Consider the following 22005-nt stretch of genomic DNA (forward strand, 5'->3'; position numbering starts at 1 on the left):
ACATTGCACATCACCATCAAGCCTTCCTGCATTCTCTGTTTGAACAGGCTACAGACAATAAGGCAGTAACTTTGTGATATCTTCAAAGGCCCTATCTTACACCCAGCGCAATGCAGCGCCAAGCGCGACGCAAGTGTTTTTTGCTAGTTTCAGTCCGACGCAATTAGCATTTTCACGTCCTGTTTTTACACCATATATTGTAGAATTAAAACACTTTAAACCCAAATGTCAAAAAAATTACTTGAATCAATGAACAGCATTAATAAAGCCCCAGTCTTGCAGATCATTAACTAAAAAAAGTTGTTTTAGGGTTTAGTTACCCTTTAAAATAGGGTCCAATAGCTTATCTGAGTACCTGAATGCATAATAAGAGAGAAACAAGTGAAAAAATTAGTTTTCGCCTTCTGAGATTAAAATAGATTTTTAAGCAAAAAAAAAAATAAAATTAAAGATGTGTGGCTTTAGTCTAAATGTTAGTGTGGTCGTCCTGGAGATCCTAAGAAAGTATGTGTGATGATTTTTTTTTTTTTTTTTTTTTTTTTTACCCTTTAAATGTCAAGGAAAAACACAAACAAAATTGAATGCAACTTTCAATTCATATACCCATTAGGTTGCTCAATGAAGTGAGACCCCCTATTTGTTTTTCAATATTAGGCCCTCGTGTCACACGTTCCATTTGATTTGAGACTGAAACCCGCTGTGGCCAAAGGGTCTATTGGTAATAACAGAAGAAAAAAACTCTGTCTGGCATGATGTGCATGTCAGAAAATTACAGTGAGCAACCGATTCGCTTATACTAGTCGTCACCATTTAGCATTTCCCCTAAGACAATCCTCTTGGAGCGTCTTCAGATTAATTGTATCACTCAAGGGTACAATGGTTTATTTCCCCGTAAGACCTTTTTGGTTGCAAAACTCTTGCTAAGTAAATTGCATAGCGGCATTTTACATTTGAAAGCCATTTATTTATTTTTATTTAAATTATTACTTTTATTCAACTTGATCACATTAAATTGATCAAAAGTGTCAGTAGAGACTTTTTGCATTGTTACAAAAGATTTATATTTCAAGTTGTTCTTTCAAACATTCAAGAATGTATCATGATTTCCACAAAAAATATTAAGCAGCACAAATATTTTCAGCATTGATATTAATAAGAAATGTTTCAGATCAGCATATTAGAATGATATCTGAAGGATCATGTGACACTGAAGACAAATGGCTGCGGAAAATTCTGCTTTGCCATCACAGGAATAATTTTAAAATATATTCAAATGGAATGCAGTTATTGAAGTTGTATTTTAATTTCCACAATATTACTGTTATAACCTTAATTAATTTATTAATAATAATAATTAATTAACCATTAATATTAGTAATTGATGATTAATGTGAATAAATCCAGCTTTGGTGATCATAAGAGCATAAAACATCTTACGGACTCCAAACTTTTCAACAGCAGTGCACAAGCGTGCAGAATGTATGCGAGACTGTACCTATAGAGATGGAAATGCTTTATCATTTTAAAAAACTGCATATTTAGTGGCCCCAAATTTCTGTGAGGGACTCGATTGGGTGGGAGGGTTTAGGTAAGAGCTCAGGGTGCCAGTGGGAGATATTTTCTGTGTTTGAGCAGAAACACTCGGCCTAACTTTCAGATTGGCACTGAGAGCAATGATCACGACAGCTTTATTAATCACATCAATCATCTTCTGCACCATGGCGACCGCTGGGAACCCTAATCGCCTTTCACAGCGCCACCCATTTCTCTCCTTCATCTGTCTCACTCCTCCACATTACTGTAGCTCTAAGCACTGTGAGCGAGCATGTGCTTGGTTCCAGTGGGTAAGGGTGGGCAACTGTGCCCAAATAAGATTTTTGGCCTTAGACCATGTTAAATACCAAGTTGTTTTATGCTGTTGCGAGTTCTGTAACTTTCAGTGCACTGAAGAGAAACCACTAGCAGGAATACTGGGTGCAGCTTTCCAGTTAACACAGCTACACTATACATGTTTACATTTTTGTCTTGACTGAGGAGATTGTGATAATGTTTTTATTCTGCATATTTAGACATTTTTGCAGTTATCTAATCGAAATTTGCATATTTTGACGTTTTGAACCTACCACAAGGTTTCCAAAGTGTTTTATTTTGGTTGATTAAACTGCAATGCTGTAAATGCTTCTGTGTTTTCTCGGTCAATCCATCCAGAAGAACTCCACATTAAGCATGACAACTGGTAACCAAGATGTTTTGATCCATCTTGTTGAAATCATGGTGCAGCATGTCATTAGCCTGATGTTTCTGGGAAATAAAGCAGATTAATTAAACATTACAGAACAAGGATTTCTCAGGAAACTTTTCAAAAAATTCAGTAGTTCATGTATATTCAAATATGAATACATGTTTTTGAAATATATACGAATCAAAGGGTTTTTCATGGCATTTTTGACTTCATTTGATACAGGAAACAATGGGAAATTATTCCTAAAACACCCTGATATATTTCAAGTGAAATCAAAGAACAAACAGGTGTGACGTAATTTAGAACAAAATCTGGTCAAAATGAAGTTCGTTTGCGGACTTTGTGCTGCCTGTTAAACACCGTCAAACTGCCAATGGTCCATGATGGTGGATTGAGCTCTGAGACAACGAGAGTACATCAGGGCCTTCAGTCCTATGCTCTCAGTTGACACAGAAAATTTAAAAGCTCTAAAAATTACATGAAAAATCATCTATAAAGTATGTTATGGTGGATTTATCATTTTGTTCTGTAGGAATAGCTTAAGTATTCCATAGTAAGTAGAAATGAGACTGTGAATCACAGAACAGATCTATATGTTTGGCTGAACAGTAATTACCTCTCAGCATTATGGACTATTATAATAACGCATCTCAAAAAGGATGATGTTCGTCTTTGCAGCTGAGCAGACAAATCAATTTGAGACTTTCTCCCCAACATTTCAGTGCACTTATAATGAAGAAAAGCACTGAGAAGCCTAAAAAATGCTTTCAAGTCCATAAAACTGGCCTGTGTGTGTGTGTGTGTGTGTGTGTGTGTGTGTGTGTGTGTGTGTGTGGGACAGCACAGGGGTGCACTAAAAACATCTGTCTGTCTAGGGGATGATCAGAGAAAGCTGTCATTTTTGTATTCGTAGGAACTTTGTTTTTGTTGGATGGATTGGGGTGAAATGGATTGCAATTGGAAAAAAGATAGCTAGGGAGTTTTGAATTAAACATTTATTTGATGTGTGTGAGAAAGCTAAACTTCCTCAAACATTTCCAAGGATTTTATTCAAACACAGCTCGCATCAGGCAAACAGCCTCAGTCTCCCAATAACAGCACCTTGTGTCAGCCCTGTGGGTCTGCAACAACATCTGGCCAATCTCCAGCTCCATAAACCAAGCGTGCCGCACAAGCCCTGAAAAGTGAAGCCAAAATGTCTCGATCGCCCCCCCGGTGACTGGTCCTAGTATAGGTCATAAGCCCCGCCTCCCCGTGTTATTCAACGGGACGTGAGACCAACTAAACAATTAAATTACACTTCAAATATCTTTTTTCCAAAGGTGGTTTCTTTCATTTGCTGTCGTTTTTATCACGCTGATGTAAGTTCAAGTGTCTGTTTCAAAAATAAGTTGGTTTTTAGTTAGTTACATGATGCTATAAAAACAGTGGTGTAACGTCATGACTGACAGCTGTGACTGACAGGTTCTCCGAGCGAAGTAGTCACTGAAGCACCAACGGATATTTTTTTCGGGATCTTCGGAGGACTGAGGGGATTGTATTTACTTTATTTTAACAATCCTCTTGTCATACTGCAATACATTTTTTAAAAAGTGCACTCAGGGAGAGTGCATTCTGCAAAAGAGAGGGCGGAGCGTTGATTTTGCGGCTTTACTTCCTGCTCACTACTGCGCAGGTCTGGTCCCGAGATCGCTACTGCGCAGACTCAAGTTCCAAGATGTCAGCACCATATCGGGACACTGGCGGCTTCAGTTCTCACCAATGGAAGAGAGCGAAGGGGCGTCGTCCATCTTTTTTTACAGTCTATGCCATAAACGCATGGATCCAACAAACAAGCTGACTAATACATGCAATTCAAAGCAGGTCTTCCGACTTTATTGACTGATGGAATACTGTGATACAAACTGCCTCGTCTGGATGTCTGGATCACAACATATGTAATGACAGTCTAGACAGTCGGTTCACGGAAGCATAAACATCAGTGTAGTGATTAAAAACCAGCTGTGGTGAGAGTCCACACACATGAGACTCTTTTTCCCTTTTCCCTTAAATTGTTGTTTGGCCATATGTTCATTCTCTGTCCAATCACGCTTCCTCTCCTGGAAACGGTCCATCTGTGATCATGAAATGTCACTCTGACTCCCATTTAAATAATCCCAATGTCATATGCAGGAACTTTATGTCTCCGGTCGCCCTCTTCTCTCACATCTATCACTGTCCTTGAATACAAGTATTGTTTCCAGTTTGCTGAAACCCGAACACATATTTAACTCCACAGGCTTAATATGTCCTCACGCAATAGTTTGACTCCTATAACACGTCCTGCTCATTGTGGGACAGTAATAGTTATCATGTCTGCAGCCAAACTGAGGTCCACCCAGAGAAAAGCAGAGACGCGACATCATGACAGTATTATATAGAGTGGGGATGTCATGTACTCTTTCAGGCTGCTTTTTAATGGGGTGCTCTCTCCTCATTTGTTGGAGATAGGAAGGATTCTAATAACGGCCTTATCTCTTTGTAGTGGCAATTTGTCTTCGTCGCTTTCCCTGCGGGCACTCGCCCGCTATCTGGCGACAAGCTTTGTCCAATTTGACACAGCCAACTGACAGTGGCTAATGAAGGTTAGGGGGCTAGTCTCTCCTTCTCCGCTAGCTAATTCACATAAGACCACAGTTCTCCACCAGTCGCTCTTTCTAATGGAGGAGCAAACTCTTCCTCTCATTCTTATTTCACCCTTAATTCTGCCAGCAAGCTACTTAAATTAAGCACCTAAGCTGAAAGCAATTGGAGCTGACAAAACTTTCCGCGTATTGACCCGCTTCACTTGTGTTACTTGTTTTATTTATTTAAAACAAAGCATCAACATGTTTAAAAAGTGCTGTGTTTTTAGCATAATTGCTTAAAGAATCATTTCAGACAAGAATGAAAACTCTCTCATTATTTACGCATATTCCCAGTCTAAAGCCATAAGAACAAAACCAAAAAAAAGTTTTACTGTTTTAAATAAATGTTGTTCTTTAAACTTTCCATTCATCAACAAATAAAAAAAGATGATTAAAATATTAAGCAGCACAACTATTTTCCACATTGATAATAACAATAAATGTTTCTTGAGCACCAAATCAGCATATAAGAATGATTTCTGAAGGATTATGTGACATTAAAGACTGGAGTAATGATGATTGGGAAAATATGTACATGCAAGGCAATCTTTGCAATGGAAAGGCTTCTAAATAATGTCATGTAGTCATAGTCAAACGTTAAGTGCATCCCTCATGAGACTAACCTTTGTATCAAGACTTCTGGCATTTTGCTCATTTCACATGAGAGCTGGAGGTCAAACCATTAGCTTTTAGGTTACTGAAATGTATTTTAATTTGTTATGTTTCTGTTGCCCCTTTGTGGGCAGTTAGGATTGGGTGTCTTATTAAACAGGAACATTGGGCCTACCAGTACAAATTCCTCAAGGACCACTTCTTCTATGCTTTGAGCAAAGCACTTAACCTGTATCTGCTCCAGTAGGCTATGAGTCTTCCCTTCACCAGTTTATCATAAGAATTAGGCAAAGACCAGATGACTTTTCAAGTACCAATGTATGCTACTGTATTTTATAAAATATGGCCATATTTGTATCTAATTTGATTAGGCTGTGCATTTCTTAAACTGTGCATTAGTGTTAAGATTTTCTGTGTTTGCCAGCTTCTGTTTTTAAAACTCTGGCACGCTCTTTTAAAAACCAGTAGCCTTTCAAAGCAAAAAGCACACTCTATTTCCATATATTCGTATCTAATGAAGTTTATTTTAGATTAGCTGCAAGGGAGTTAGTCAGATTGCTTTGCCATCTCATTACAGGCTCTCCTTCACACAGCGTTTATAACCACTTTTGCTTGGCTAATGTAATCTGATTGCTAATAATTAATTCTTCACGGTGAAGATGTAGCATAGCCTTCCAGTTCCATTAATTGTTGTAATACAGATGAAAATGCTGATTAACAATGCTAATTAGGCTTTGTTGCAGTAATGACATGTCAAAAGTGCTGCAGAACAGGCTGTTTTGTCTACAGGACTTTTTCCATTTATTAGCGTTTCAGTCAAAATTCGATTTCCTATTAACATTTGTTTGACCTTTTCCGTCCCTGGTGGATGACGGAGCTTTTTGACAGGAGAAGAAACCAGGAGGTCTGTAGTGCATGATTGCAGATGTATCTCCAATTATTATTTTATTTCCCAAAAAAATGTTTAGACAGAGTAAGCCAAGCTCTTAGGGGAAAACTCAATGGCTTTGCTGCCCCTGAGATTTGATTACTTTTTCAAAGCAGTTTCCATTTCCCAAGAGGTCCTCCCAGGAAAAAAAAAGAAAAAAAAGTACGGAACCATTTTCAAAAGATGGAAAGCTGTTTAATGCCAGAACCCAGTGACTTTAAGGCCAGGTTTTTTAAGCTTCACAAGCTGTATAAATGCATGGATCAATATATATGCCTAAGTGTGATGTCACGAAAGGATGTTTATTACATCGCTGTGTCTAAAGTAAAAAAGAGTGAATTTTAGTCCTTTCATAAACACTATCCTGTGCGGGACATCAAAGACTGACAGGATATGAACCATCTACTGTGGAAAGAGAAAAAAATATATATTAGCTAAACAAATCAATAGTGCATTAAGCCTCCGAGGTGACTCCCTGAAGAAGAGCGATGCTCAGATCGAGCCAGCCTGGAGTGCTGGCCAGCTCCAGCCTCCCCTCACACTCTCAATCTGATGAAGTCTGGAGGTGATCCATTACAGCACTGATGGGAAACATTATTACCACAGAAACGAGGAAGATAGGCTACACTCAGCTGCTGGATGAGGCTCCACACTGACCGGCTTCTGTGCTCACATACAGGGCGAACAGATCTCAAATCCACTGAGCCAGTGGCATAGGTTTGATTTTGAAATTGGTGGGGACGGGGACATCAATATAAATATATTTTAAGTTTTGATCGAAATTATTGCTAAGGATATATCAGTGTCACTGGATATTGGTAGGGACACGTCCCTAGCGTCCCTACTAAATTCTACGCCCCTGCACTGAGCTCAGATACTACACAACACTGTTTTTCAGTACTATTGTACATGGGATGTTATTTGCTGGTTGTGTACCTGATAGGTGGCAGTTAAAGAAACCAGTCAAACAAAAAATATTTCTGTCATTATTTCAGTGATGTTACACTAACCACCATCAATGATGTTACACCAACAAAAGAAACCTCCTTAATGTGACTGTCACGTTCATCTGCCTTCACCTGTGTGTGTGTGCACTACACTCCCCAGAATCCTCCGTGGCGCACACCTGCACTTACTCTCTCATCATCAATCATCAGCATCACCTGCACTCCCTCATCAGTCTCACCCTTTATATTCAGCACTCACCCTTCAGTCATCGTCTGGTCTCGTCAATACACGTCTATTCAAGACACACAGACTCCCTTTCCTACAAGTCTTACCTGAAAACCTACCTGAGACGATCCTCATCAGCCTGTCTGCCATCCATCTTCTGAGCCTTCATCTTCATCATCTGCAAAGAGAAAGAGAAACTTCATCATCTTCATCTGCAAAAGAGAGATAGACTTAGTTATCATTCAGTTAAGCTTCATCTGATTATCTACTTCCTGTTTACTCACCTTTCACGCTGTGTCCAATCCATTCTGCTATTAAAATATCAAACCTACCATCTTGTCTGCTTCGTGTGTGCAAACCTGACAGAAGGCCAGACCAAAGATGCAGAATCTTTTGGATTCCAGAGTTAACCTGTTGTCCCTATTCAACTCAGCCCCGTTCATCATCTGGTTGGTTCCTGCCAAGCCGGCATTCCAGTTCGGGTCCGGAACGCCACCGTCTCCAGCCATCTTCGCCACGCCATCCATTCTCATCCATAGTCCAGCCGAGCCTGCACTTCACGCCAGTCCAGCCGAACTATTGTTTTCTTTTATCCCACCGAGCTTGAAGCTACCTTCACCGCTGGTTCCGTCCAGCTCAAAGCCCTCTTCGCCGCTGGTTCCACCCAGCTCAGAGCCCTCTTCGCCGCTGGTTCCACCCAGCTCAAAGCCCTCTTCGCCGCTGGTCCCGTCCAGCTCAGAGCCCTCTTCGCCACTGGTTCCGCCCAGCTCAAAGCCCTCTTCACCGCTGGTTCCGTCCAGCTCAACGCCCTCTTCATGGCTGGTTCCGCCCAGCTCAAATCCCTCTTCATCGCTGGTCACATCCAGCTCAGAGCCCTCTTCACCGCTGGTCCCGTCCAGCCCAGAGCCTTCACCGCTGGTCCCGTCCAGCCCAGAGCCTTCACCGCTGGTCCCGTCCAGCCCAGAGCCTTCACCGCTGGTCCCGTCCAGCCCAGAGCCTTCACTGCTGGTCCCGCCCAGCCCAGTATTCTCCAAGAGGCTGTTCCCAAACAGCCTCCCTCTCCCACCTCCTCTGTTTGAGTCATCTTGTTCTCCTGCCCTGCCTCTGCTGAGCCCTGTCAACTCTTCGGCTCATCCACAGCTACTCGCCCATGTCTCTGTTTATCCGCCTCAGGGTGTCCAGGCCTCAACATCGCCCTGGCCCCTGGATCCTCTGTCTTCGCCTCTGTCCCTTGAACCTCAGACTCCACCTTGCTCCTCCGACCCTTCAGCTCCTCCTCAGCCCATAGTGTCCTCCTCTTCGCCGTGTCCTGTCAGCCCTCTAGCTCCGCCAGGCTCTCTCGTCCTTCCATCTCCTCATTGGTCAGCCGTCACCCTGGCTCCACCACGGGACTCCGAGCTGCCGGCTGCGCTTCTGCCCTTCGTCCCTTCAGCTCCACCGGGCTCCGTCTTCCCTCCTGCTCCACTGTCATCCTCAATCGCACTGGCTCCACCGCGGCCTTCCAGAGCCCCTTCTCCGCCTCGGTCCCATGTGCCTTCAGATCCGCCTTGGCCCTCCGGACCTGTGGTGTCGCCTCGGCTCCGGGTCCTTCCGGCTCGATGGGGGATCCTTGAAGCCCCGGATCTGCCGCCATCACCGTGGCCCCCGGATCTGCCGCCATCATCATCTGCAAAGAGAAAGAGAAACTTCATCATCTTCATCTGCAAAAGAGAGATAGACTTGGTTATCATTCAGTTAAGCTTCATCTGATTATCTACTTCCTGTTTACTCACCTTTCACGCTGTGTCCAATCCATTCTGCTATTAAAATATCAAACCTACCATCTTGTCTGCTTCGTGTGTGCAAACCTGACAGTGACAAGGCAAATGTTCACTTGCAGATTCACCTCATCTAGCCTATAAGCCTTATTTATCTAGCCTATAAATAAGCAAGTCCACCATCATCTCCTTAGGAGACTTCATCCCATTTTGTGAACCCATGACTCCCAGATTTATAAAAACGAATTGTAATCATTAGTTAATTAGCACAGAGTTAAATAATGTCAATGACGCAAAGAAATAGAGGTGTGTAAATGACCCTGCTGCTGGACTCTCCGAAGTTATCTATCTTGAAATCAAGATGAAGGGCTTTAGACGGAGAGAAAATCAATCAAATGAGCCTCACTTTTCATTGGTCTAAACTGCTTCGGCCAGGGACCTTGATGGATTTTATCTTTTACTTTTTTTAGTAGAAATGCATGACTGTAGCATAAATGCAGATATATTTATAAAGAAAATAATTTTAAATTAAGGGATTTACAAATTAAATAGGCCTAAGTAAATAATAATAGGGGTGAATAATTAAACTAAGTACGACCTCTGAAAAGACATTTCAATTCTGCTCTGGTAAGTCATTGAACATACTGTACTGTATGTACACTGTTCAATGTGTAATCCACAGCCGCTGTGGAATGTACAGGGGCAACACCTCTTCTACGTTTTCATTCTATTCTGATTTCTCCTCTGTTCTCCAGGCTGTCTCTGGAGAACACTTTCTCCAGTGTGAAAGGACCATTCATTTTGGGCTCTTACTTTGGGGCATATTGAAATTAAAACCATCTCTCGTAGATTATTCCAGCAATTGATTTTCGAAAGGAAGGAATTATTACTCCAAATACAATCACAGCTTCAATCACAATCACAATGCTGTTATTTACTATAAACAGGTGAGACTGTGGAAAGTTGTCATACTTTTTATTATATTTTTTACATTTTTTACTATATATTTTTTTTGTTTATATTAATTTTTTCAGTCAATATTACCTTGAAGTCAAAAATAGTTTTTACACCGATAAAAATACAAGTCATTCAACACGTTTTCTACTGTAAAATCATTTTGTCTCACAATGGGGTAAGAGTCGTGACACACCAAACCGACAGCACACCTCGGCCTCACATCGGTGAGGGTTTGCCCGATTCAGCATGTTGGATCTGTGTGAGAGTCAGTGCACAAGAATAATAGCGAAAGTGATGAAAGCGAGCAAAGAAGTCAAGATGGCAATGACTGAATGCAGTTATAGTTATACATCATCTTACCTGAGCATTCCAATGCACAAATACTTTCATAACATAAGCTGCCTGGAGTGAAGAAAGTGAACACCATGATTGATATTCAGAATGGTATTGTTAGTAGTCACCTATAGTCTTTGTGGTGTGTTCAATTGCAGTTTTTGGCCCAGACATAGCTTCTTCTTCTTTCTTTTTTTTGGCCCAGACATAGCTACTGTAACGCGAGGTGACAACACAATCGGCTTTCGTCACCACTAGTTTGACGTCAGCTTGGTGTGTTACAGCCTTAAGCAATCTAATGTAGTTCATAATAGTGGCAAATTACAGGTATAAGGTCAAGTAAGGTTGTGTACATTTTGACAGTTTTATTATGTGCAGCTTTATTACCTTTCCCTTAGTGAAACGTGGTGTGATCTTAATATAATGTTTTCGACGTTCCTCTGTGTTTCATTCAGAGGAACAAAAGCAGAACAACCTTATTGCATTCAGATCTCCAATGCTGATGGTTTGCTAAGCTGCAGAATCATTACCTGATGCATTACCTGATGTAATTACATTCATGTGAGAAGAACAGGATGCACAGTATTCCATTAGCCTGAGCGAGGCAGGGAAACCCTACTCAACCTTTCATAAAACATTTACCTGTATGATTTCCATGCAGAGCATGCTGGATGTACCTGTGAGAGAGACACCTCTAAAACATCCCTCAAGTCTGTGTATAATCTTTTTACTCTTTCATGAATACTGTATAAAGATAGAGTGTAAAACCACACTTAGTTGGCTCCCTGCGACACACCCACACGCACACACACACAAACAAAACAAATCATAAGCAAGAGATAAATACAGTAATGTACTTTATTTGAGCAAAGTTCAAGTGATTGTGAAAGAACAACTCTCCCATTGAGACCTACTGTAGCAGTTAGCGCACATGCTCTGAAAGATTAAGCTTTGGCTCACACATGATGATGCACATTTGAGGCATTTTCTGATTTTTTTTCTGTCCATAATTTCCTGTGAAGCAATGAAGCAATAATCCATTTATCCATGTTTTATCATTTAGGTTACATGCATTGCTTTAAAGGTCCCATTGCATGGATTATTTTATTATTTTAGAATGTTTCCTGGGGTGCCCTTATAATGTTAGTATGGTTTTTAGATCAAAATTTGTTATAATTTAGAAATAAAAGGCATTTTTCCTAGCCTGATTTTAGCCTCTGATTTGAATGCTCTGTTTGAAGGGGCGTGTCTGTGTGAGACTTCAGTGTAAACGCCCACTGCTGTGATTGGCTGCTGTGAGACTTCAGTGTAAGCCTGTTGATCGCATGAATGAAGATCTTATCATTGCAACGCAGTTTCTGCACTCTCACTAATGATTTCACCAATGCAAACATGATGTACGTACAGTAAGAGCTTCGTTGTGCAGTGTAACAGCGTCATTGATTTCATAACGAGTTTTGGCAAGTGTCCAGATAAACTCGCGCTGTGTGATTGACAGCTTGGGCGACTGGAAAGGGATTGTTCTTTGATGCTATCTGTATATTAATCACAGTTTAAGTAAGATTATTTTCATCCTACTAAGAGAAACGACGTGAAGTTGATCGTTTAGTCACTGGCTTGATTTACTGATGCATAAACAGTATTGAATGACTTTGAGAGAAAGATTATCTGTCTGAACTTGAACAATTACACATCAGACATTCACATAACCCACTGGTTCTTCAGAGGCTCGGATGAAGGAACTAAAAAAAATACCTTTGTGTTCATTTGTACATCCAAACACTGAGCAACTGCCATGCTTCGCTCATTTGCAAGCCATGATGTCTCTCGAAGAAAAATGATTCGGACGATGATTCGGCTGCGCAGTTTAGGCCTTGAACATGGGTTGGCATATGCAAATTTTTGGAGGCGTACATATTAATGATCCCGACTATTGCGTCACAGTCGGTGTTATGTGGAGATTCGCCAATTTTTTAGGGGTGTTTTTCAAAAACGAGATTTAAATAAGGAGAAAACAATGGTGTTTGAGACTCACTGTATGTCATGTCCAGTGTTGGGAACGTTACTTTAAAAAAGTAATTAGTTATAGTTACTCACTACTTGTTCCAAAAAGTAACTGAGTTAGTAACTGAATTACTCTATAATAAAAGTAACTCGTTACCAGGGAAAGTAACTATTTGCGTTACTGTAAAAAAAAAAAAAAAAAAAGAAAAAAGTTGCTATATGTCAAAGAATTTGGATTTTTTTTAGCAGTTTTCACAAGTCAGTTGAAATGAGTAGAACAGACAGGTGTTTGTACATAACTTTCGATATTTATTGCACGTTGACAGACAGCAAGAGGTTTATCCTGCACTTCAAGCATTATCTTTGTAAGAAAAGTAAACAGTTACACCATATAAAGTGCATTTAACTCTGCAAATTAAATCAACCTCTCTCAATTTTTTATTAAAAGTTTTATTAATAAAGTAAAGGCATTGAACCAGTTTATTTGTAGTGCACTGACTGTGCACATTATATAACATTATATATGTTTTATATAATTAGTTTATTTATTAAATTAATAAACCTTTGTTTTCTTTAATTTTAATTAGCAGTAACTTAAACACTTTGCAGTTTGAATGTCCTGTATAAACAAAATTACGGATTATGTTTTTATGTTTCCACTGTTCGATTGCGTCCGCGCCACACACACACACACACACACACACGCACGCACACAAATGTAAACACTTTGCGACTTTTCGATCGCGCCCGCGTCTCTCTTTCTCTCTCTCTCTCACACACACACAAATGTAAACACTTTGCAACTTTTCGATCGCGCCCGCGCCTCTCTCTCTCTCTCTCTCTCTCTCTTTCGGTTCAATACGAATACATGTACCGTTCCACCCCTAGTTCTTGCCTTTGACCTCAATTAATTTGAAGTAGTGCTTATATCTCCACCTTGAAAATGGCAACTTTTCATCGGATTGCTCCTGACTCGCCATCTCTGCTGCTGCTTCATCGAATCTCTGTTTAGCTGGTGTGTGTGTGTGTGTGTGTGGCGCGTGTGCTGGCATGTGTGTAAAAACACTGGCTCTGATTGGCTACCATGAAACACATGACTCTGCCTTAGCCAATCATAATCGCTTACCTTGTTATTAACCCACCTCCTCACTCGCTGTGTGAGCCAGGGGTGCGTTCGGATTACACAGTTTATTCAATCAATGCATAGTAACGCACCGCATTTAACGTCCAGTAATGTTAACGGCGTTGTAACGGCGGGAAAAGTAATTAGTTAGATTACCCCGTTACTGAAAAAATAACGTCGTTACCTAACGTCGTTCTTTTAAACGCCGTTATTCCAAACACTGGTCATGTCCATGTACTGAACTCTTGTTATTTAACTATGCCAAGATAAATTCAATTTCAAATTCTAGGGCACCTTTAAAAAGAATGGACAGGGCTTGTAAAAAAGTACTGTTGTGGCACTATGGTAAAGTGGTGGTACCAGATGATAATACCACAGTGCTTTATATATACAATGGTACTGATTACAGTATTCATGTAACATGCTATTGAAATGGTACTCCAAGGTATTTAAAATAAAACAAATGTATTGCAATAGTATGCACAAAATATGGTAATTCTGTATATGGCAGTGTACAAATTATGTAAATTATGAAATGTATTATGTACAAGTACACTACTTTGAAAAAGTTTTTGGCTAGTATGATTTTTTTTTAAGCTCACCAATTTTTTTATTTTATTTTTTAATCAAAAACACAGTAAAACAGTAATATTGTAAAATACATTCTTCTTGCTACTTGCCAGTGACTCCCAGTGCTATAAAATGGTGTAGTCCCTAGCAGGTCTAACCTTGTTCTGTTGACAGTCTTACAATGATTTTGGACTAAAGACAGGAAAGGCAAATATCAATTTAATGTTTATAATGTTGCTATCATGCATTTGCAGTATTCCAATTTGCCTGTTTAACGTGCTTGAATGTAAATTTTGTTTAAATGAGGGTAAAATATTCAGCAAGGTCAGTGTGACTTCCAAACCCCATCAGAAAAATCTCATTACAGAGCTTCTGTTATTTAAAGCTGCTGTCTGTCTCCCAGAGGAAGTGATGTATGCACGTATGCACATGATGGAGAATAGATGGGACTTTCCTGTTCTAATTATTACGGTGGCCGAGAGAGCTCAACGCACTGCAACTGAAGAAAACACATGCAAATAGAAAAAAACACCTGCAAATTAGTCAGGTTCGTCACTTATTGGGGTCCCCTAGGAACGTTTCCATTGTGGTCTGTGCTATTTGCAGCGCGTTTCTGTATTTGGTTGTGATGTGAACTTTCGCAGTTCGTTTCTGTATTTGGTTGTGTCGTGAATATTTGGAACACACATGTGTTGCGAAAGTGAGGTGTTTTTTTTCTTCAGTTGCAGCGCGTTGAGCTCACTCAACTCTCTTGTCTATGGCCAGTCTGTAACATCATAAAAATGACCACTTGTTGGTTTCAAACATACTAGCTTTTGGTTACCAATTCAGATCTTTAACTGCAATGCAATGCCAATATTGGACAGAATCGGCACATATTAATTTAGTTAAAGCTGCAGTCGGCAAGTCTGGCAGATTGAGTGGACTTAGCCAAAATTTTGAATGTTTACAACTCTCATGCCCCTCCCCCACTACCAACGAGCACCCGCCCATCGTCAGTGCGTGTGTACCTGATTTTCTGTGAACGCGTCCGTCTCTTCAGCATCGATCAACACCATGGACTCGGAGGTAGGCTGCCCTGGCTAATCTATCCATAGATACCAATAACCGAGGAATTGGAAGCTTGTTATTAGATTTTCTCTCCGCCATCACGCTTCGTACAATCTTCAGGCGAACTTCAGGCGTGTCGTGTGCATGTGATATTGTAATGTGCGCGTCTGCGCGAGGGAGGGGGTATCTGTGGCGTGTGCACAAACTGTGATTGACAGTCAGATCTCACACCCCCCTGCGCTGATTGGACCCGATGAGATGGGAGCGGTGGATTTTTGCAAAACAAATAACACGCTCCAGTTAGAAGCTCGGGTTTTTTTCTAAAACCACCTTATTTATGTTGTTCTGTCGGATTATAGTGTCAATTTCACTGAATTTGATCAAAAAAATGTTGCCGACGGCAGCTTTAATTTAAGAAGAATATATGCAAATTTGTTCATCAGCATTATATGAGTATAATTTATACAGTATTATAGAATTAATATTTTGAATTAGCTTTTGTTTTTATATTTTAAGTTAAAAATATTTACGACAGTGCAAGTATTCCACAGCGACTCTAGGGGTCGCTGTTTGACAAAAACACAATTTCTCCACAGTGTCCCTTTAACTTAGTTTATTGTTGTTACATTTTTAGTAATTTTATGTGTGTTTGTCATTTGTATTATTTTTTATATTTCTATTTAGCTTTATTTTTATTTCAGTTTTAGTCATTTTACTACTTAAACTGTTTCAGTTAGTTGTCAAGGCAACATTTTTTTTAAGTATATAATATTTTAATCTAATGTTTTTTTTAAGCTCTACCTTAATTACTGAAAAATGATTTTCAATAGTTTTAGATATTGTTAACAATATGTTGTTCAGTGATATTGATATTGGTGTAAATGAGTATCTGACAGCTGCTTGAGATATTATGTTCATATCAAAGTTCCACAGCGACATATATAATATTTATGACAAGAACAGGGTGAGTTTATTTGAAATATCTTGTTTCTATGGGCTGGTACAGGAAAAGGAAATATCAAACTTGTTTATTTCAGTATTTTTTGGGGTACTTGCTATTCAAAACACAGTATTTTTGCTCATGTTTTTGCTCATCCTAATGCGTTTCTGTGGGGAAGTAGAAACCTGGCATGATCAAAAGGATGTTAATGTGTATTTCTGCCTGTTACCAATTTTTGCTGTATGCTTAATGGGGATGGTGGAGTACATAATTTAGCCATCAGGCTCCAATCATAGGCCTTTGCTTATAATTAAAGTCTGAATGAAGTCCGGGTCTCTTTGGAGATCAACACCTGTGCAGGTACCTCTCTCCGTAATTTAAAGCAATGTGGAGCGTTTTAATGAGCAAACTGTCCGTCTCTCCCTGTTCTCCCACCCCTCTGGAATGCAGACTTTCATCCCAAATCAATACATCTGCCAAGCCTTGCGTTAATAATTAAGCATCTGTTTGTAGCACTGCGCCCATACTCAACGCTTGTATTACAGCTGATTTTATTTTATTAAGGTTTGCTTGATTTTGCTTGATTTTTTTTTTTTTTTTACATGTTTTTAAATTTGCTACTAATAATATGTATTGTATTGGGCACTCTTATGTCAATCAAATATTTTTAGCTGAGTTAGCTGAGATCCTGGCTGTCAGGCAGTGTGTTTGGGGGAGTGGCTATTGTTTCTTGCTCCTGAATAATTAATTAAGGAGGAAACTTAGAGGCTTGTAAGGGCTCTAAACTGCTGACTATTAGAGGTTATAGGTTACAGTTCTGTTTTGAGTTTATGGTGTTGTATTTGAAGACACCATCATGCACCTTATAGCTACTGTAGGACTGTAACTCTGGGTGAAGTCAAGAAACGAAAGAAAGAAAGGGAGAGCTGGATCCAAATGCAAAATAATTTAATAATAAACAAAACCATAACAGAGACCAGGGAACCGAAAACAGAATGAGAAACACCAAACATACATCCATGTAGGACAACACCAGACAAAGAACATGAGAAACATTGGGGTATACACACAAGAGGAGATTGGCAAACAAGACACACCTGGGAACAATCAGGAACTAATCAACAGGAAAAACTACAAAGGACTACAAAACATGGCACAGAACAGGAAATAACAAAAGTCCACACAAGACAAGGGGAACACAAGACAGGAATCATGACAATGACAAACCTGGAAGTGCTGGAGCACATTTATTAGCTCTGCTAATTACACAAAGGAGGCTACTCAAGAAAGACTATTTTGCATCTAATCATTCGCCCATATTTACAGCCTATTATAAGTACAAGTACAGTAAACATGACAAATCATATGGAGGTTACGAAGTTTACTGAGAAATGTTAATTTGTATTCTTATGTCACCCAAGTAGAATGAAGATTAGATGTGGTTTAATTTGCTTGCCTTGCTCGTTATAACTGAGCTGATATAACTAAAAAATAATGAGTATGCTATGCAAAAAATAAAATAGATGTGAAATGTAGATTAATTAATTTTGTGCAGATATGCGAAGCAGAGACATTTCAGTGTGCCATTTGCTATTCTGTTTATTTTTGTAAGAATCACACATACTGTTGTGGTTTTCAAACCATTTTCAGATTTTTTTTATCTTTTTATTCTGTTGATTCAGTTTAGTGTGATTCAGTATTGAATCAGTCAAATCTGTGTTTTTGGACAAATAATTATATTTGAATAGTGTATGTAGTGTTTATGTGGGCAAATATTGCTGTACTTCTTGGCTTGGATGTTTGGCTATGTCTTTTTTTTTTACTGTTTTGTTATATCAGTGATGTTCTCTCTCCATCATTAGAGACCGTAAAGCTCTGACCCCTATCAAACATACACACACAATGAAAACAGGACCTTCATTACTGCTTCTGCGTCTGTATTTCACCACACTTTTATTGCTAGTTGTTTTGTTGGCATCTGACCCAGTGTTTCCACCGGTCACTGGCTTTGTTAAAGAGGTTACAATGTTCACTACACAGATATGATTCATGTTCTCTTGGAGACATGTCCGAAGCTTGTTGGTCATCAACTTCAGATCACTGCAATACCCTTTAAAACAGTTTTAATTTGTGAGGACATTTCAGACAAGTCAATTAGCTGACCGGATTTAATGGGTCTCCTTGAATGCTTATTAGGATAATAACATAATGATTATCACCATTAGCCCTGGCTTAATTAAGACAGTGTCCCAATTAAAGAGGGGGGGGGGGGGGGGGGGGGGGACTTCAATATCAATGACAAACTGGAAATTCATTCATTTTGAGCTACTGATCTTTACTGATTTAGATAGATAGATCGATTTTTTTATTTAGAGCTAATCAGACTTTCAATCTCATTATCTGAATGTGTAGAAATAATCAAAGGTAGAGAGAAACAGTGTGTTCCCTAGACTTCCCAGTGAAGAGCAGAGGTACTCAATAATGGACAGCTCTGGATAGTCTGCAAAATGATCTGTGTAGAGTAAAGCACCAAAATCTCAGATAAAAGTCTGTCCCACATAAATCAAGAATCTAGCATCAATTTTCTTAATTCAGAGAGGGTTTCAACTCTGTTGATTTTATTTGACTTATACACTTCCCAAGTTTTTAATCAAACAATTGTTTGTAACTTTCCTAGCAAACTTTTTTTTAATATAACACATTTTCTCACATCATATTGGCAACAAAACAGAAGACGGAGGCATTGCAGCGGTGGAGGTCAGAGGTCATTTTGTACTGACATTATGAGTTTTAATATGAGAAAATAACTCACAGGTTGAGAGAAGAAGAGTAAGACTATATGAGACAGGAATGGAAAAGAGAGTTTAGAAAATGAGAAATTGACATCATTACTATCATCAAACAGTCAGACTGGGTAGAGGACCATATGACTCATCCCTCACTTTAGAAATAAACTGAGCACAGCACAAAACATGCACAAACACTCATACACAATGGACATTTGTAGAAGCGACATAAATGGTTTTCATGGTACAAACACAGGGGTAATTATTATTTAAAAAAATTCTGGGCTCTAACATAAAATCCTACACATTCAATACAATTTCAAATAAGTGTTGTCCATTTTATTATATTTGAAAATGTAATTTATTCCTGTGATGGCAAAGCTGAATTCTTGAATCCTTCAGAAATCATTCTGATATGCTAATTTGTTGCTGCTTAATATTTTTTAGAAACGTCCTTTTTTCAGGATTCTTTGAAATTAATGAAATTAAATTAATTTCTTTAAAAAAACAAATCTTACTAACTGACTCCATCAAACCTTTGAACAGTAGTTCAAATTCATATTATATTTAACCAGAGATACATCCCTCTGGTTTTCAGCCATACCCTGTGATTTTAATGCCTTAAGTAAACTCAGTTTAATTTAAGATAAAGTACAGTACTTTTTTTTTTTATAGCAAAATCTTTTCCAGCAGCAACCCAAGTAGGAGGTCTGCTGATGAGACTCAGCCCTGCTTAACTTTCAGTAACCAGTGAGACTGACATCTTAGAACATAAATCTCTGTGGTAGCACTTTATTTTCTAGTCCTGTTTCCCATGTGCATATTATGTACTTATTATAGTAATTACAATAACTGGGTAATAACTGGGTAATAACTATGTACTAACCCTGAACCGACCCCTAAACCTAACCTTAACCCATGTTACCTTATATTACCAGTATCTTTAGGTAAGTACACTGTAAGTACATAAGTGCATATACTGTAAAATAAAGTGCATCCTTCTCCATTCCTCAACTAAATCTTATACTTGTAAAATGTTTGATATTCTGGCTAAAACAAACCTAAGGGATCAGCCCATTATCCATAATTCCACTCAGGAGGACTTTGCTAAAAGGCTTCAAGTTCAAGCGGAATAAAATGGTGGTTTAGTTTGCAGGGTATTCAGTATGTAGGACAAGAGTCCCAGGAGATTTTCTATGCTGACACATACGCTGAGCTAAGGGCTTTGCGTTTGGCTTGGGGTTTCGCAGAGCTGCTGACCCACGGCAGACACCCCCTGGAACAAACAGCAGTGGTTCCCAGATGCAGCGCCCCAGGCAGTTGACGGGACCAGCCCCCTGCTCGACTTTCCCAGCCAAAACCAGGGGAACATGATCCATCATGCTTATGTGATTATCATAACAAATACTATCATTCTCTCTACTTTTTCAAGCAGTGTCTCTGACTCTCCTTCACACTTCATTGGCTCTTCAAAGCAAAATGGAGCCTGAAACTGAAAAAATAAACAATAAAAGAGAGAGACACAACAAGCTTTGCCAGGCAAAGTGCCTTTCCAGAGGTTTAAATGCACGATATCAATAGTTTTGATTGCTGTCCAAAACTAATCTTAAAAAAAGAATACAAAAAGAGTTTCTGCAGCTATTGTGACTCACATTTGTTATTTGGAACTGAATTTACATAAACCTAACTGTAGGGTAAAAGTGATGTCATCACACCTGACAAACTTGATGTGACAAATACTGACATGATGTAAAGTTCCTCAGTCGAATGCAGTGCGTCTGGGTGTTTAGACTGTCATTGCTGTCAGGTTAGTTTGAGTTCACGCCTGGATGTCAGCCATGTTGGTTGAATTGAAGTTGATGATGATGATGATGATGATGATGGGTGGTTTGGAAAAGTGCTGCATTTTCCAAATAATCTATCATTAGTTTTAGACTATATTCCAATTCATCATATGACAGCTTTGTGTCAGAAACAGACAAAACATTTTGCTTGATATTTACTGATAAGCTTCTCCTTCGGTGAGTTCAACTCGAGAACTGAGTTAGTCTGATCTGTGAACAAATCATTTAGACTGGTTCTATGAATTGAATCAAATAATTAATTTAAAAGATGGCATTTAAAAATAAAAAAATCATAATTTTCTTCTTCTCATAACAATCTCAGTGCATATTGATTTGATTATTTTATGCACTCAGGGAAAATTGTCTGTTCTGGTCTGTTCTTCACACAAAGCGGGTGTATAACAAGTAAAAAATGTATAATACATTCAACAGTGCTTTTTTTTTTTTTTTTCATTCCCTTGATAGCCCCAGCCCTCATTCAGCAAGTGGACATAATCTCCCAAATTGACCTCTTGTGCTTCACAGAGGAATGAAAGTCAAGTTTGGAAAGACATGGGATTGAGTAAAAAAAAATTTTTTATTTTTTTTTTCCTTGAAACTTTCCTTTAAAAGATTTGCCCCTTTTGTAAATAAAATATTAATGCTAATAAAAAATCCTGCTACACTGCATTGAGTGTGAGTGTAAGAGAGGGAAGCTTAGGGTTTGTAGAGATTTTCTAAACCAGCTGGCTCAGGGTTGTAATGTGCTCACTGTTAGAGCCTCTCTCCGCTGGTAGTCTTATTATTTTTCCTGCCGATTTAAGAAGATGGAGTAGTCTTGTCTTGGACCATTACATTTTTATATCATGCTGTGATGTAGCTCTGGATGATACTTTGGTGGTAAAGAACAGGCAAGACTACCATACGTGACATTTGGCTTCAAAAAGATCCAAGACTGAGGTAAATTACATGAAATTGCGTATTCTATAATTTTTTTTCATCAAGAGCAAACTGTTTTCCTATCTCAGCAGATCTAATGCT

The sequence above is a fragment of the Abramis brama genome (genome assembly GCF_963993115.1).
Source record: "Abramis brama genome assembly, chromosome: 13".
NCBI classification, from domain to species: Eukaryota; Metazoa; Chordata; class Actinopteri; order Cypriniformes; family Leuciscidae; genus Abramis; species Abramis brama.